General features: G+C 36.9%; 1 long non-coding RNA gene across 28 annotated transcripts in view; it reads right to left on the minus strand.

The window, feature by feature from the left end:
• Positions 1-12588, minus strand: part of LOC106041948 (uncharacterized) — a 275268-nt gene that overhangs the window by 117471 nt on the left and 145209 nt on the right. For all 28 annotated transcript variants that reach the window (XR_010833312.1, XR_010833311.1, XR_010833314.1 and 25 more), the window contains one exon: positions 10013-10105. This is a non-coding gene — a long non-coding RNA (uncharacterized lncRNA). The remainder of the gene's footprint in view (positions 1-10012; positions 10106-12588) is intronic.

Genomic DNA, 12588 nt, shown 5'->3' on the forward strand with positions numbered 1-12588 from the left:
CGGGCACCGCAGGGCTCCCGCAGCACCGGTACGTGCCTCAGCCTCCGCCTGCACTCGGCTGTGCCCAGCAGAGGCTGTCCTCTTGTGCCACGCACAGAGGCCACTCCTGCGGCCTCCCTTTTCCCACACCCTGGAAGCGTGGGCTGGCTTCTGAGGCTCTCACACCAGAGAGGTACTAAAGGAAGAATATGGCAAAGAAAAGCCAACATCGTGCCTTCATTGAAAGTGATGGAAGACAGATGGAATGAATGTCTGGGGGGTTGTTTTTTCTCCTTAAAGTCCCTTATTGATAACATTGCTATTTAAAACTGGTGTTGTGGTTTAACTCGGCTGGCAGCTAAACACCACACAGCCGTTCGCTCACCCTCCCCCCTCCCTCTCTGTGATGGGGGAGAGAAACGGGAAAGTGAAGCCTGTGAGTTGAGATAAAGACGGTTTATTAAGACAGGAAAATAGTAATAACAACAATAATAATAATAACAATGATAATAGTATTACTACTAATAATGTGTACGAAACAAGTGATGCACAATGCAATTGCTCACCACCCGCTGACCGATGCCCAGCCTATCCCCGAGCAGCCGGCCCCCCACCCCGGCCAGCCACCCCTATATATTGTTTAGCATGACCCCAGATGGTATGGAATACCCCTTTGGCCAGTTTGGGTCAGCTGTCCTGGGTCTGTCCCCTCCCAGCTCCTGTTGCACCCCCAGCCTGCTCGCTGGCAGGACAGAGCGAGAAGCCAAAAAGTGCTTGGCTTGGTGTAAGCACTGCTCTGCAACAATTAAAACATCAGCATGTTATCAGCGCTCTTCTCATCCTAATCCAAAACATAGCACCCTACCAGCTACTAGGAGGAAAATTAACTCTGTGCTAACTGAAACCAGGACAACTGGTTACAAGACAGTACATCTGTACTCTCTTTCTTCATGGGTTTTGGGAGTCAGGGATTTAAATATATATATATATATATTTCAAAAACAAAAAGCATCTCGAAATATTTCAGAACTACATTCCCCTGTTTACAGTACCCATCTCACTCTTCATTTGCATGGCAAGATCACCATAGCTTCTTATGCCATTTCACAAGTCCAAGCAATGGTACTGGTGGTCATAACCTAAAATTTGAGATACCCTATGCTAACTTCCACTCCTGCAACTTTTTCAGAAGTCTTAATTAAATGCTCTTCTCTGTTGTCTTTTATGTTTGTTAATAAGCGAATATAATTTAGTCCTGTGCACAGAATCACTGAAAATTCCTTATTTCAGGTGTTGTCATATCTTCATTCACTGCAAGAAACAATGGGGTCTAACCTGAGACTTTTCTGTAATATTAATATTAAATAGCTGCAGGTTCAAATTCACGCAATTCATGTGTAGTGTCTGATTTTCTTAATTTAGTTTATTCCTGTGCCCTTCATTTCAGTGATTTTCCCTAAGTCTTAGTAGATAGATAAATAATTTTGGAGCAAAAGAAACTACCCATATTTCAATAATTTATTTCCACATTGCCAGCTAGCCAGCAAAGAAAGAGAATGAAAATGACTGCTGGAAATTTAATGTAGCTGATTATTTTCAAGCAGATGGACATAGCAACAAGTGCTGTAGCAAACATCCACCTAACCTTTTAGCAAATGAAATTGCAAGGACAGGTGACAGCCTGCAAAAAGTATTGCGTTTCTACAACTCAGCTTTGTTTAAATACTAGCTAATTTTTGTGTTCTCAGTACAGGCCAGAATGCAATGCCCTGATCACTCCAAGTAATCTAATTTTTGGTCAAAGAAAGAACATTGAATTTCAGTTAGGAATCATGCTAGCATTACAGATAATAAGTCTGTAAAATGAGATGGAGCCACGTTTCTCTTTGTCAACAACTAATGCAGATTTATATTGATCATGTTCTTGAAGCCTGTATCCAGACACTTTTGTGAATCATCTGCCTAATTTCTCTTTCATTTTTTTTTTTTTTAGCAAAGAAAGTTTTATTTTCTCCGGTGACTTGTACATTTCCTTTTCCAGAAAACTCTGTTCAAGAAAATACCTCTTCAATGCACTTGGGACATCACATAAGAGATGCTTCCTAACCAACTGACTCAACTTCTTAATGGCTGTGCTTTTAAATGATATCAACATTTATTTATTTATCAAATTTTAGTTAGGAAAACTTTCAGAGAGGTTAAGAGGTAGTGTCTAAAACTGTCTGGGTTACACGGAAGGTCTAGTTGTGAGCTGTTTTTTTCAGCCTTGGGTTATCTAATTACCATGACAGACTGACAACTTTTGCACCGTCTCAGCATTTTGCAAAGACAAACTCACTTTGCACAACACAAGCAATTCTGGCTTGAATGCATAGAGGCATGGTTGGCATTTCCTTCAACTTCACCCATGTGAGGCTCAATAAGGTGGAATTGCTGTCATCACAGTGCTGGCCAGAGTGGTCCCAACTTGCCAGAACAGGCAGGTATGGCACAACTCATCCTCTTCCTTGTAAGGCACAGGCAGGAAAATACCAATAAAAATTTCTTTTTAAGGGAAGTTCTACTACATGTGAGTCATTCAGGTTGTAAAAGACCTCTAAGGTCATCTAGTCCAACTGTAGAATCAACTAACATCTATAGAATAGAATAAAGAAAACGTATTTTAAAACTCAGAGCAAGAAGTCAAAACTTGAATAATGTGGTATGAATATGAACCAGTTATACTGACAATTTGAAAGTGGCAAAAGTGGGATTTATTTTTATAAGATCTTTGCAACTCAGTAATGTCATCTAAATAGAGCATGGAAACTTCCTATATTAGTTCCTATATTTAGACCCGTTATGTCCTACCAGTATTTGCCAGGAATATGTTCTAAAATATAATTACACTTTGCCCTGTTATCACCTTTTTAATTACAGAACTGGTATCATTTTAAAAGTAAAATTGCTATGAGTAACTGAACACATTTTAAAATTATCCTTGGTTTAATACAAAGAAAATATAGATAGATCAAGGTCACAGGTTCCTAAACGTATATATAATTTTTAATTTTTCAGGATTGTAAAAATAACGTAAGAACTTCAACTGATCTCTTTGTGCTTTTACACTCATTCTCCCAGTGTATAAAACATGAATACATGTTCTATTAATAGTTGCAGTAATATAATTTTAGCAGTCCTTAGGGATCCCCGAGGCTGGGGAGGATCCTTCTCCCACGTCCCATAGGCTCCATGGGAGACCCAGCACTGGTCTTCCTGTGCAGGTTACAGCTGTACTATGCAATACTACATTTATTTATGCAATTCGAACTCAGGTTGCGGTGCAGCAAGCCCAGGACAAGAAAGGCAACATGTCCTGCGCCTGTGCCACTCCCATGCATGAGTTCCATCCTAGTCCCACTGCCTACCTTATGGCCACCCTCCCAGCAGCCAGCTTGCCTTCCAACGCTCAGGCAAGATCCGGAGCTCTTCTTCTCCAGGTTTTAGCAATATGAGAAGTACAAGTACAAATAAAAAGCATGGTTCAGAAAAAAAAAAAGAAAAAAAAAGACTAGATACTTAAAATAACCACAGAATTAAAAAGAAGGGAGCAATGAGAAATATGTCAAAATAATAGTAATTTACAGCTCCTGAGTGTTCAGAATTGCCATGAATCAGAAAAAGGTATTTTGACAGAAGAAAACTAAAAGTACTGTAACATAGGGAAAATTCTGCCATCAGCTATGAGACTTAACTTATATTAACTCGTTTTGTTCAATATTACTCATACTGATAGCAAACTCCCATGATTTAAAATTATGTCCTACCATAAAAAAACATAGTAAAAAAAAGTTCACATATTAAATACACAACACTAGAAATTGCATTTCTAATCAAGGTAGGAATTAATTTCAATAGGTGTGCATTTTGAATAAATACTTTTGAAAAAAGAGTTTCACCTCTTTTGACTTGCTAGGGTGGAACTACTAAGCATGAGTTGAGCTGCTGGAAAGCAGAAAAAATATTTAATCTGTGGCTTTTCCAGGGCAGAGAAAGGCACAAGCAAAATACCCAGCATTACAGATGACGAGTGATTGTGACGGTCTGCAAAAAGGCATCTTTGTCATCTGAGATGATGGAAATAGCTAAGTAGAAAAGGAAGAAGTAGTCAGAGCAAGCACTTTTTTTTGAGTAAGATAGTGCTTTTCCTTCAAGGCTAAGGCAAACGTTCTTGTGAGAATAAGAAATATTTTTATGTTCATTGGTCCTCTCAATGGCAGAGAAAGTCCTGTTTTTTTGCAATTTGTTGATCTCTGATGCTTATCTGACTTTCATGAGGAGGGTGCCTGAATGCTACACAAAGACTATTTACCTTCACAACATTTTAGTGAAATAGGGCATTCGTGCTCATTTTACAGATGGAGAAGACAGAGAAAATCGGTTACAAAGCTAGTGTGAGACAACGAATTGCACAAATCAATTAGGTAAAGCACAAAATCAAGCCTACATCCTAGGACTAACCTAACCACCGCTTCTTTCAAGCTGAATTATGTCACCAATTAAATAACACCATAATGAGAGCTAGATTATACATGCAGCTTTGGAGGTTCTCTCTCTCTCTTTTTTTTTTTTTTTCGTAATATACCAAATGTGCCATTAGCATGCACGACAGTTTGGTGGGGGGTTGCAACTGTAAGAGGAAAGTACTGGCTTGATGATGGACAGCTGAGGGTTACAGTATACATCTTTATGCCATGAATTTTTTTTACAGAATGGTCTAGTGAAGAGATGCACAGAATGCTTAATCCAACACTGACACCAAACTGAGCAGAACTGAGCAGGGCCTCGTATCTCTCAGTAAGGTATAAGGGAAGCTGGGAGGCTAACTGAAGGACATGTTTGCCCTACCATTCCTTATAGATTAGAGTGGGTTATTTTTTAAAATTTGATACCCGCATTCCTAAACGAATAATTTAAAAAAGTCTAGGCAGAAGCAATGCACTAGGACCTATCTGAAAATACTAGAATAAAAAAAAAATCACTGTCACAAAGAAAGTGTATGATCTAGTCAACATAAAAATATACAAAACAAGTCAAAAACATGAACAGACAACTGTGCATACCGCCAACAAAAAAACCTTGACATACCATACATACATCTTCAGTATCTCGAGGACTCATATGACAAAGGCTCTGTAGCCAAATGAAAAAGAACAAATGTATAATTCATGAGGAATGTCTCTTTAACACACTGGAGATTTTGGATGTCTAAAAATAGAATTGTGACACATAAGAAGCAATAGTATTGTCTCTAAAACTACAATCATGTTTCATTTTTCTAATATCGTCCTTAGTAAAACCTATGATTTGGAGCTCAGCCCTGTATTTTGTAGACAGTTTTTCTTCTGTTGATTTATATGTCTTTACTGGAAGACATAGCCTGCTTCTTACCTTTACTGTGTTCCATGTAAATGAGTTAGAAAGGAGTATATTTACTAGTGGGTTTAAAACATTCCTTTCTGTTTGTTTGTTGTTCTTTTATGTAGAACATTTATCGTGAGATAAAGAAACGCAGGAAAATATATTTCACAGTCAAATCTTTCTCCCAGCGGTACATCATATATATTATATAAAGCAACAGTTGGGAATTAATGCAACATAAAGACTTTCCAATCTGACCTTCAGTTGCCCTTTGGTCCTTCCCCCCCCCTTTCTCTTTTCTACTTGACATAGACATCTGCTAGGTAAGTGAATTGAAATGTTACTAAAAGAATTGAAATGTTATTAAAAGTTTGTGCAAAAATTAGAGCAATTAAGTGCTAACTGGACAACACGAGCAAACAATATCAGAAAAAATGCAGAGCCTGCTAAAACAAAAAAGTAATACTTGTAAGAACATTTATATATATATATATATTTTTTTTTTACTATAGTTGGCAGGCTTTAAAAAATAAAATGTATCTCTTCTAGCTGACAAGGAATCACCTTTTACAGATTAGGCAAGTACACAACTAAAGTTAAATACTAAAGATTTCCATCTTTATGTTAATTCAGAGACCCAAACTTGCTGCAGCCCAATGGACATACAGTAGCTCAGCCCCATAACTGTCAGGCTATATTATTTTCAGTACAGTAATTATTTCAGTGACCTACTTATTCCATGACCAGTTTCTTACTCTAGGCAAGAATCAAAGCATAAAGCAGGGAAGTTTTTATTAATATTATTAAAGATTTCCTCTCTGTTGTAGACTCTACATTTGAATCAACAGGAAAATTTGATGTGGATATTTTTGGTGAAATTCTACTGAAAATCAAAGTGGGTAACACAGTCAGTGTTTTCCCCTGTAAGACATGCATTTTTATGGCAATTTCTCATCTAGATTTTCCAGTGTTTAAATGATGAATGGAGAGGTCAGGGTGTGGAGCAGCGCACATCATTTTGCCTGCTGAGGATCTACACCATAGGAAACATTGTAGTGTGACTTAATGCTGCTCATTACTTTTATTTTAAGATGTACTTCCACTTTGAGAAGGAAGACAATTAATAGCAGTCTCAGCATTTAGATTTCATGTCCTTATTAACATAGGTTTACATTTCAGTGTCATTCTCTGGTTCCTCCTTGCCAGTCCCTTTGTGCAGGACTGCTTCTTTTGGCTCTGTTTGGACAGGCCAGCAGAAAGGCTCTAGTCTTTTGTGAGGGCTGGGATTCAGTCCTAGGTCTAGACCTGCTTCCTACCGCCTGCTGGTGAGTGTGATCCGTTAACAGCATCAGCCATAATAGCCTATCCTTCAGCACTTTTCAGGGTATGAAAACTAAGGACTAATCTTGTCCCAGATTACATCTTTTATATGAATCAATAGAAGTTTTGCTCATTATTCATCTTTATATGTAGAAAGAAGCCTCCTTCACAACTGCCTGTAACCATTTCTCCATCAAAACTGTCACTACTTTGAAACTTGCCAAGGGCTACTTCTCTGAGCTCTATTGTCACTGACTCATCAAATCTGAAATGATGTCTCTGACCTTTGAATCAGTTGTCTTACTTCTCTTTTGACACCAATGACAACTAGAGGAAAAATGTAGATGTAACAGTCAAAAAATAACAGTGAAAGCAAGCTGACAATGCCAAATCCATCCAGGAAAGCATCAGTTTCTAAAGATGTTGAATGCTCCCTATGAAATAAGGATGCTTTAATCAGTTGCTGCTTCTCTTGAATTCAGTTATTAGGTCCTAAATATTTTAAATAAAAAATCTAAAAGGTACAGAAATACCTACAGGCTTCTCCAGTGACTTCCAGTGAACACTGACGAGTAAAAATCCTTGCATAAGGCCCAGTTTTATGTAAGGCTCAAATCTTTCATCATGCAGTGAGGGAGGGACCAGGGAAGGAAACCTCACTGTATGCAACCGGGAAGAGCCAGGCCCTTTCAGTTCCCTCTCACTACCACTGCATTCACTATACCTAGATTACTCCAGCTCTCATAAATCAGACTCTGAGGATGCTCCCCCAGGGAAAATGATTTCACCTCTCCATGTATATAAGGAGGATATGTTTCCCCTTTTGTATCACTTAAAATGTCACAAAGATCATGCAACACGTATAAAACGGAGCAGTATACAATTAGCTTCACACAAAGCCCAAAGTTTTAAATTTGAATACTAATAAATGCTAAGCTGTTAAATCCTTATTTGGGGTCATGCAGCCTGAAATGCTGTGTTGAGCTTTGAACAGTCAAAATTCACACATACTATTGATCTCTATGACGAATCTCAACTACAAATCATGGCTCCCTTTGTAAATGCCTTTGAGTTCTCCCAGGCAAATGGATGCCATGACTTTCCTACATTTAATGGCCAGTGCTGTCCATGAAGGCAGGCTGGTTTTGCATTTGCCCACAAGCCAGTTCTGAATAATTCCTACCCCAGAGTGTGTCCTTCTGATCTTTGGTCTCCTTGCAGTGTTTCTGAAATGAGGACACCACCCTTCCTTTTTTTGTTCTGTTCTCACTGACAGAGATTATCAGCACAAGGCAGTAAACATTTCAACAGAAAATAAAACGCAAAACTCAAGGGACAGTGCTTCTGTGAACTGTCAATTACAATAAAACTTGAGTATGTAACAAGTCTCAGCAAGATGAATGCATTTCAACATACTAGCAAACCTCAGGTGCTGGAAAAAAATGCATTTTGGTAATATGAAGTTCATGGAGGAAAAAGAGAGAAAGGCCAGTAGAGGAAAGAATATCTGTTACTCCTGTGACTTAACAAATGACCTATTTCTAGTTTGAAGCTGAATTCCCCCAATGAACTACCTTTCAGAATTTGTACCACAAACTTCAGGCTGTGGACTAATCATCTATTATTGACAGTGTTACAGAGAGAATTTCCTTTAAAATAGAGAAATCAGACACACACAGTTTCATTGATGATTACTAAATTTAGAAAATGGATGTGAAGTTGCAAAACGCAATATGTTAAAAACTGTCACTGCGTGATATTGTCTCAGAATATTTAATTCATGTACAGAAACAGAAGGAGTTTAGTAATAAATGACAGTCTGGTGCTCCAAGTTAAATCGGGTACCAGTGCATTCATACAATTTGTGGTGGAATCCTAAAAGATAATTACTTGTTCCAAACAGAAACTTTCCTTGCTCTCTCTTCTTAAATTTATCTTTAGAAGTTTTAAATCTGTGCTTGCTTTGGGAATTACTTTAATTTCTGTTCTAGCCACAGGGTTAAGCCTTCTAAATATCAATTTTCAATAAATATTTTGGAATAAAGGTGTTTTATGAGTCTCACACACCTGCTTATAGACATTTAATCACATTTTAATTGACTTATTTTCTTGCAATGTCATTTTAGTAAAATAAATACCTAGATGTTTCTAACAGCAGCTTTCAGATAGCCTTTGATGGAAACAGAAATCTAATTAAAACTCTCATTTTCAGTGCAATAAACTATATAACAATAATGTTTTTACCCCATACAGTATAAGAAAAAAAGAGTGAGCATAGTTTTGTGCACAGCCTAAACCAGTCTGTAGTTCAAAAAGAAAATCACAAACCACACTTGAATACTCCATTTAATTCTTCTCCACTTAAAACTTTTAAATCCTGAAATCACTTATCCTGCATACGTACCATTTCCGAATTTGTGGAGCATATAGAAACTTTCAAGTAAAACTATGCAGTCACATAGAACAATATATTTTTAAAACTTCCAAAGAGTTCTGCACTTGAGCGTAATACTCTGAACTATGCAATTTGCTGCACCAATGTGTAACACCAAAGACTTCAGGAAATGTCTGTCATGCTAAAGGTCAGCACGGTACCTTAAGCACTATGCAACATCTTGTGTTACTGAACAAAATAAAAACCAGCATATGTTCTATACTTAAAGTGGATGGCACAGATATTTATGTTGCATTTCTGAAGAGAGTTTACTCCTGCACGACTTCAGATTTTTTGAATATGTTTTTCAAATCTTTATAACAGACAACTTCATGGTTTCCATTAGCACCATGAACTCTTCCCTTGACCCTTTTCTGACTCATCTGATGATTAGGCGTTAAATTTAAGTACTGAAAGTATTCAAAGTCTGTCCATTTAGTCACAAGAATCCCATGCCAGCATAAACTGCCACAGATAACCATCTCAATAAAAAGAAACGAAGATTGGGAGATGACTTTATACTCAATAATGTGTTTCATCCAAGGCACAACTGTGTGTTACTTTGGTAGGCTGGGATTATCAAATCTATATCAAGGACATGGACACCAGTTTCTTGAGAACAGGGCATTCATACCTCTTGAGCATGAAAAACGTTACTGGCTTTATGAAGAATTATGGCAAACATTGGTTGCCAGAGATGCTAGTTAGCATTGCTAAAATTATTACAGTTCTGAATGTCAGGAGCATCCTGTTCTCCAGGTGGAAGAGGGAAAATTCCTATAAGAACACTCGATTTTGTTTGAAGCATTTAGAGAATTAGAATAAAAAACATTCAATTTAATCTTACTGAATTATGCAAAAGAAATAATATCTACTTACCAAATCAGTTTGTTGGGATATGAATCAGGCATTTCAGGTTCAAATATTTTTGGTAAAAACAGGTTTCCAAATGCATACATGCATTCAAAAGCTCTGTGGAGACAACACAGAAGGAACATCAATGATTTTGCAGGGTCTGTTATTTAGGGCTGTTACAATCTTTCACAGTGTATCATAGATGTTAGCCTTATAACAATTTTGAAAACCTCTTTTTATCTAAGAAATTGTAATTTTGGTATGTATTTTCTGTTTCGTATAGAGTCAGTCTGTCACTTTTAGGAACAGGGTGTCCTAGAAAATGTGCATTTCTTTTTTTAAAAAAACAAGAGAACAGGAATTATCTATTCAGTTACACTAATCGCTTTCCAGCTACCACATTCATCAAACAATGAGCAATTCACTAGGGTAACATATGCAGGAGCTTGCTTGTATATATTCATATTGTCTCCTGCCTGAAAAAGAGTTAAATAGAGCATATAAATGATGGATACAGAGCATCTTGGGATACAAAGAAACTAAAATGGGTTAATTAGTGAAAAACATGCATTGGAGTATAAGGCTCAACTGTAAATGCTATATTTTTTAAACCTATCATATTTGCAGATAGTATTCAGGATTATGGATAATTTCAAAATAAGAGATGTTAATTTTCAAACTGAGTTGAGCAGAACGTATTAAGGACTAAGAAATATTCATTCTTTGAATAACAGTTCAGATGCATTCACATTAAACATATATTAGTGAAAGCATTCCTTTGACGTGTTCATATACAAGCGTAATATGTAACTGACCTAGAAAATACAGACATCACATAATCCATGACAAAAATATTGAGACAGATAAGCCCAGAGATCTTTGATCAAGTATATTCTTTGGCAAATAAACAGAACACGTGATCCTGACAACAAATTTTCTTTGGAGCATAGGCCGCGTGACTTCCCCGGCGGCACCCTGCGGCAGGCTTGCTGCCTCCATGGATGGGTGAGAAGGTGGTGGCCTGGCTGAGGGCACCCCCTCAGCCCCAGCGCCCCTCTGCAGGGGGATACTGTAATTCTTCTCTGCTGCCAGCTTTCTGAGTGAAGCCCTTTGTGTTTTGTTGTGTAGCAGGGATCTGACCTGACTGCTGGCATTTTGACAAACAAGAAATACATTCCTGGGTTGGTAAAAAGATAAGTTTTATGCAAGAGTTAATGACCTGTTTCTTCTCTATTCAAGCACTTCAATGTGTTTTAGGATTTTAAGCACTTTTTTCTTTATCTGAAAGGGTCCTCCCCAGTGCTGTTGCTACTAAATTCGTCTACACTGTTCTTTCCACCAAATAAGTGAGATTCGCAGGTTGGCTGAAATGAATACTAATATGCTATTGGTATTTAATTCAAAATGCTTCAAGTTTTCTCCTATGCCTCATGCATGCTGTGTATGTGTCTGTGGGCTTCTGAAGAAAGAGACATCAGAATATTTCTTCAGAACAAATCAATCTCCTCAAAGGTCTGGAGTTGAAGACAACAGATGCATGAGAGCCTGAGATACGTTAACTCAAGACAGTAGCAGTCAGATAAAACAATCTAAGGGAACTGAGAAAATTTGCAGACATAATACTGTTTCATAAAGTCTTTAGAATATAATGCATTGTGACACACTTGTGTGGCTATCTGTGACCTGTGATCACCAAATTATATTTATCTTTTGTACAATATAATCAAACAGAACCCTAAACAGTAGAGACGTGCAATGCTGATAAAACATTAACTTTCCAACAGAGTAGTAAAGTTTGCTGCAGTTAAAATAAAAGAACTGGTGAATTTTTCACTGTTTAAGAAATATTTGTGATTTTTAATATCAACACTAAAGTAACTGTTAAGTTCTCTTCTTCAATGTATGCGTTTAAAAAGTAAAAAACCAAATAACAATTCCAAACACGTAGATAAAGTCTTTTTTATATGTATGTTCTCAATTTGTGTTAGGCAATTGACATTTTAAATACAGGTTGGAAGAGGATATACATCAGGGTATGCAGATAGAAATGTTAAAATACATATTTTATTTTGACAAGTAAAAGCTCTGTCAGAAGGTCTTTGATTCACAAAGCTGGAATACATTCATATTTTTGAAATACGATCTTCCACCATATTCACTTCTTGACAGGTTAATGTCTTAAATACAAACAAATGCACATCAGACAGAATCCTATCCTGATATGCTTGAGGGGCTGTAAGAATAATAAGAAAGAAAAAAAACAAAACAAAACAAAAACTATTATTAAGTGGATTTAGCATTAAAGGGAGACATAAAAAATTGGAAAAAAAAAAAAAAAAGGAAAGAAAAAGAAAAAGGGAAAAAAGACCAATCTGGAAAATGAACTCTGTTGTTACCGTGTATAATACATGAGGTATCTAATAATAGTCAAATTAACATTTTTTTTTATTATTTACAGGTGCTGTCTAAATATTGCCTATTGTCCAAATACAGCTGAACAACTACATTCCAACTGAACACAGTCTAGAGCTAACTAAATAAATTCATCTGACAAAGAAAGTAATTATGGTTTATAATAATTCCATTGAAGAAACCAGACT

Source organism: Anser cygnoides, chromosome 8 (genome assembly GCF_040182565.1).
Source record: "Anser cygnoides isolate HZ-2024a breed goose chromosome 8, Taihu_goose_T2T_genome, whole genome shotgun sequence".
Lineage (NCBI taxonomy): Eukaryota > Metazoa > Chordata > Aves > Anseriformes > Anatidae > Anser > Anser cygnoides.